Below are 7002 nucleotides of genomic sequence, written 5' to 3'. Positions count from 1 at the left end.
CCGTAAAGCAGATTGACCAGACCGTAGCTTACGGTCTGACCGTAGCTTACGGTGGCCAGACAGTAGCTTACGGTCTGGTCTGACGGAAAAAGAGATTTTGGTGATTTTTCTTCCATATTTAAGCCCAAAAACCCTAAGGTCGACCCCATTCATTCATAATCAGTTTGGGGACTTATTGGAGGCCATCTTACACCACCAATACTCATCCTGATCACAAGATTGATCCATGAACACCATCTCCAACATCATAATCAAGAGCATGAAGATCCAGATGCAAGGCTAAAGGCTTCATAACCATCTCCGAGTGTAGGGTTGAGTTGCATGTTAGGTTTTGATATTCTAAAACTTTTAACTTTGGATTTGTAATTGATCAATCATTCGGTTGATCAATTGTTTGTGTTTGATTTTGTGCTTCAACGGTTTTTATTAATTGATTACTTAATCTTTTATCAGTTAATTGATTTGTGGTCATCAACAATTAGGATTAAGTTCTTTCGTCATTGACCCGTTTATCGTTAACCATATTATTGATTTTGTGTATCAACAAGTAAAACCATTTATCAATTAGATTTTCATTAAGCCGTCTCAATTGTTCGGATTTAGTTCTGACGATCAACATAGCCAATAGTTAAGTCTTTTGATTTACATAGTTTAACGCGAAAACGTCCAAAGAAGTTTATCAAATTCCTAACTTGTTTCGGAACCCGAACCCTGGAGTTTGGTTATTTTCACATAAATATTTACAAACTACTCATTTAAACCGCTTGACATCGTCTGTCCACTTTTAAGTATTTTTATAATAGAAATTGAGTTCCACTTGCACTTTCCACTGATTCCCTGTGGATTCGACACCTTACTTGCCCTAGCTAGTAAAGGTATTTTACAAATATTTTTTATTGACCTTTCGACATCGATCACTGCTGCAATAGGCTCTTCAAAAACCATAAAATCAAATTAAAATTAAAAAATGTATGCGTCGCGAAGTAAAGGTCAAGAGCATATATACCACAGCTTCCGAGTTATAGGGCAACTGAAAAGACACGCTTTTCCTCATTTACAGAACTCAACTGCAACGTTAAACCCCATGATGTGAGTGAGAAATAAGTTTATCGAAGATAGAAAACGAAAAAAGATACCAAGTAAAGACCGAAAAAAGAAAGTTTTAAGCTTCAAAAAAACAAAATATTCCTAATCATTCAACTAAACTTTAGCTGTAAAACCACACTTATTCAGTAACTTTTTGATGTGATATCTTATGGAACATGTGATTTACAAATAAGATTTTCAATTCGATCATGGTTTACCAATTTTACTTAATACGCCAGAGCAAGCATACCTTCATAGAGCAGGCCTTCATATGAACAAACGACTTCATTTCAGATCTCCCTCCTAAACTTAATGGTGGAGCATTCTCCCATGAAGAGTGAAGTGAATCCATTGGAATTTTCCCAAACAAACAGTAACCCGAACAATTCACTGGCACGCAAAATGTAGATCAGAATACGTTCACAGTATACAAATTAGAGATTAAAATACACGCATCCATATTAATGTATATAATGAATATACATATATATAGATAGGTTCATGTATATACATCTAGGGAGAGGTCCATTAAAGAGACTTCGTTGCGAGATCAACAGAAAGAAGAAAAAAAAAATCATTTGTTTTCAAATTTAAAATACAAAAAAATAATATTTACGATGTAATTTTTAATCATCTCTTTTTTAACATTCTAACAAAATACACAAACAAAGTTTGTTTATTTATTTATAGAACCTATACATGTGTAGGTTATGTGTATCATGTGTAGGTAATCGTTTAATAGTGAAAAAATAAACATATAAACAAATTGGTTTTTTATGTATAAAACATAGACATTTGTATGTAAGAAGCATCTAAGAATATGAACTATTGATAGAAAAATTAAATGATTTAGCGGTGTTCTCGCAATAATTTAGTCTTCTGTATTAATGAAACAAGATTCCGCATCTAGAGCATATCTTACATGAGTTAGAAAGCATGTGATCATCCGTTAGATCAATACTCTGAGAATTTGAGGAGTCAGCTGCAATAGAAGATAAAAACTCAAAAACGACAGACTTTTCATAACGATTCGCCAAATATAACAAAAACAGAACCGATGTCATACCACAGCTAACCACCAACATCTCGATAGATCCAGATTTGATCTCTTTCGATATTTATTCATCTCATAGAGAATAAATTTTGCCGTCTCAGATCCACCAAAAACTGTCAACTTACGTGCTCGCTTAAAGCGATAAACAACTGTAGTCTGTGTCTGAAAATTATAAACAAAGAATACTAGCCATTTGGCATCAAAAAGTAAATAAGAAAGAGTATAAAATATAATAAAGCATGAAAAGTGAATAACAAAAGCGTAAATTTGTAATTACCTCCACACTCGTAGTAGACACTGGTCTTGTCGGTAACACATAAAGAGGAAAAAGTGCCTGAATTTGAGATGCATCGGCATTTGAAGTAGTAGTACCAGATGTAGATACTGATATTTGTATCCTACAATACAGAAAAACGAAACCCATATCTGTCAAAACTGTATAGGCCATTAATTAACAAGGACTTTTAATGAGAGACCCGATAAATAATAATATAATTACGGAAAAGCAAGCCCAAATTTGTGTTTAAAGCAGGGTTGCACCCTATGAGATGAGAGCCAATCTAGACAGCATATTCAATAATAAAAGCAAAATCTAGTCAATAGTATAAATTGTTGTGAGTTTGATTTGGCGATTCTTACCTTTTTTCCAGCTTAGCTTCTATTTCGTAACTCAGACATCTCTTAAGAAATACGGGCTGCAAAAAAAAAACAACACGTGCGGATTTATGCATTAAAACTTAAATGTCATGTAATATAATGCATGGGACGGAGAAATGTATGATTTGTATCAGATCCAACAAATATAGGGCATGGTACCTTATGCATTGAAAATTTGTGAAATAGAGAAGTATGTGGCAAGTCTAGAGGGGATATATGAAAATCTCCCAAAAATATATACTTCCGGGTAATTTGTATCAGTTATAGGTTTAAATATAAACGAATATGTAACCAAAAGAGAGAACAGATTAAAAGATTACATTTCTAGCAAAGCGTTGTTGAAGAATGTTGTATAATTCAAAAGGTTTACGATAAGTTGACAAAAAGCTTTCTTCAGCTGCAGCTTGCTCCTCCGGAGTTAAATCAGCAAAACCTTCATTGCAATACATCTGGTCTGAGCTAATAGGGTAACTGTGATTGCAAACACGTGTCTTTTTCCATGAGTTTGACAACAAAGCACGAGGTATTCAAAACTGTACATATATAGTATTATAACATGACGAGTACGTATATTCAATGAATACCTAAAAAAGAAAGAAAACAAATAGAACCGCAAAAAGAATCTCACAGACAATCTAAAGAAGCCCTAATTACACAAAAAGAATACATGAACTAGCTTGTGCTGAAAGATAAGTACTTGGTTTCATGAGCAGCTATGAATATGCCGGGCATGCTTGTTTAGACAATGCCATGTTGCAATTCATAGTTATCTGCACCTACGGAAAAAAGTAGGGTTAGGCCCCTGAAAACCTTGATTTAATTGTTGTAAAACTGGTGATCAAACAATTACATACAGAACAAGAACACGATGATGTTGTTAAACGAATTCTTTGATTAATAAATATTGTCTGATACAAATTAAAGGGATTGATGAGGGTATATATAAACCCTACCAATCAATACAGTCGCGACGTTTAACAATAACCGTTTCAATCTGTTTACAATATTGACCCTAACCTATTTACATTGACACTTTTAACCCTAAACTAACTTTAAACTAATGACAAATAAACCCTTATAACTTATAATACAACTAATATTTTGTTTATCTTCAATACTCCCCCTTAAACTAAATATAGTTCAAGTGAGGTCTTCATTCTTCAATATCTTCTATAACGGAGTTGGTTCCTCGTCCTCCTCGTGGATCAGATTCGCCTCCTCCTTTTCCCATGTTGGACGTTCATTTTTGTAATGCCCAAGTTCATGACACTTGTGACACCGTATGTGACGCTTGTCCTGTTGTACTCGACCATCGCCTCGACTTCTACCAGACCCCGACCTTTTTCTTTGGCCACGTCCAAAGCCCTCCCGATATGAGTTCCCACAACCACAATGCTCACATTTATGGTGTTTGCCCATTTCCTTTTCATTTGTTTTAGTGAATAGAAGTGTACCTGACACGTCTTCCTCCTTAGTTTGCTTCTTAGTGCGTTCCTCGAAAGCCTTCAACCTCCCAGCTGCTTCTTGAATGGCATCGTATTAAGATTTGCAAACTGTTTGATCGCTGCTACTATTTGAATATATTTTTCTGGTACAGACCCCCAAAAGCTTTCGAACTAATCTTTTATCATCCAAAGTGTGCCCAAGACTACTTGCTTGTGATGCGATTTGACTAATCTTTCCGCATAAACATCGAGTGATTCGTTAACATTCATCTTTAATGATTCAAAATCTGACTCGAGTGTTTCAATGTGTGCTTGTTTAACTCTATCAACCCCCATGTGTCGAACCTTTAATACATCCCAATATCTTTTGCTGAAGTAAGATTTGCAATTTGCAAAACCATATTTTCTGGAAGTGCTTGGTATAGAAATGCAATTGCCATATTATTTTTCTTTTCATCCACTTCCGCTTCTGTTTCCGCATTTTGTTCCACTACTTCCCAAATTCCATGGACATTAAAAATTGCTCGAATCCTTACAGCCCAAATCGTGTAATTTGTGGAATTTAGAATTGGACATTGGAAAGTCATTGACGTTCCTCCTTCCTTAATCACAACCGGTTCTTTGTTAGATGATTCGTCCCCCATAGTGCATGCCTACTTTATATTCTAAACTAATAAACCTTTATACTAAAAAAATTTCCTTATCTTCCCACAAGTACTAATAAACTATGATAATACTTGTACAAGATATTAAGAAAACAAAACCTGGTTATCCTTTTGGTTCCTAATCTGATCAAACCCGCTTCGCTGTTGAAAGTCAAACCTGCCTGCTGTTGATGCCGATCCCCCCAATCTGCTGTTGACAATCAAACCGCCTCTCTGCTGTTGACAATCAATCCCGCTTCTCCGCTGTTGATCACGATTCCCCTTAACTAAAAACTAAACCGTTTGTTTTCCCTATCCTATCAATTATTTTCTACCCAATAATCAAGACTTGCAATATCTTGATGTTGAGAAAAAATAAAACCTTTATCTTCAACAACTTCCTGTTGTTTTCCACTTTTCCTTATCAAGACAACAAGAACAAAAATTGACTTTCCCTGTATTGTTTGCCTTCTTCTTCGACCAATCAACAACAAAACAACAATCTTTGATGATGGTCAATAAATAACACCCCTTTTTTTCAACCCACCGATTTCAAAAACAACAGTTCTCAATGGCACTTAAACTACTATAAGAACAATATGCTACTTTCTCAAAACAATCAAATCTTAGTTTATGGATTGTAAATTGAGGATTCCAAAGTGTAGTAACAATTCAACTAACAATAAGCCACTGCTTCAATTCCTTTATTCATACATCTGGTAACCACCCCACCGATGGAAATCAAACCAGAATCTTCTAATCCAACAAAAATCAATCCTATATTAGTAATCAAACCTTTTAATTTCAATTGACGATGACTTCTGATTTCTCAATTGAAAACGCCGCCTACTTCTGTATCAATCAAAACGTCTTCCCAATTGAAACGAACCCTTCTAATTGATTTGTTGTTGATGACATCGCCTTCAAAGAACGGATTGATAACCGCTCTGATTTTTAATTGAATTTTCGTTGATGTTGATACTCTTTCTCCAGATCGATTTTGATAAAAACTGGCTCTGATACCACTGTTGTAAACTGGTGATCAAACAATTACATATAGAACAAGAACACGATGATGTTGTTAAACGAATTCTTTGATTAATAAATATTGTCTGATACAAATTAAAGGGATTGGTGAGGGTATATATAAACCCTACCAATCAATACAGTCGCGACGTTTAACAATAACCGTTTCAATCTTTTTACAATATTGACCCTAAAGTATTTACATTGACACTTTTAACCCTAAACTAACTTTAAACTAATGACAAATAAACCCTTATAACTTATAATACAACTAATATTTTGTTTAACTTCAATATTAATAACCTAATGATTTTATCATAATCACCTTGTTTTGCAATATTCTCCTTAATTCCTCCGTTTTATTGCGATATTATGTAAATTCTCTATTTTTTAAGTGCAGAACCTACAATATAAATGCCTACATTGTTGTATAGCCAATATTTACACATTCTATCATCACTTTCTCTTCATATATCACCACCATTACTTGCTTGCCCCAAAATTTACTTTCAAAAAACTGGTGAAGTCTCAGTTTTAAATCTATAAGTTTACCAAATTACCATATGTTTAAACATCAAACATCAAAAAGTTTGGATCCAACAAATTACCCAAATGATTAACCATCAAATATAAAAATAATGTAGATCTAACAAATTACCAAATGTTTAACCATCAAATATCAAAAATTTCAGATCTAACAAATTACGAAATGTTTAAAAATCAAACAGTTTAGATCTAACAACTTACGTAATGTTTAAACACGAAATATCAAAAAAAAAATCAGATCTAACAAATTTCGAAATGTTTTATAAACATCAAACATCAAAAAATTTAGATCTAACAAATTACCAAATGTTTAAACACCAACATTAACAATCTATGCAATCGGATACATCATGTATTGCATTGAAAGAAGCTAACACGATTTCATATAAAAGATGATGCCAAAAGTTTACAATTCTATGTAATTAACGAAACACTCAATTTGCTTGTAAGCATAAACAAATTATGACCATTAATTACTTCAAATCAAGTGCATATGACGAATGTTTATACGAATCGGAACACAACAAACACATCCGCAATTTGA

This window comes from Bidens hawaiensis, unplaced genomic scaffold (genome assembly GCF_021521415.1).
Source record: "Bidens hawaiensis isolate Kalapana, Puna unplaced genomic scaffold, B.hawaiensis_p1.1 tig00060075_1, whole genome shotgun sequence".
Taxonomy (NCBI): Eukaryota; Viridiplantae; Streptophyta; class Magnoliopsida; order Asterales; family Asteraceae; genus Bidens; species Bidens hawaiensis.
Note: the sequence above shows the minus strand (reverse complement) of the source record.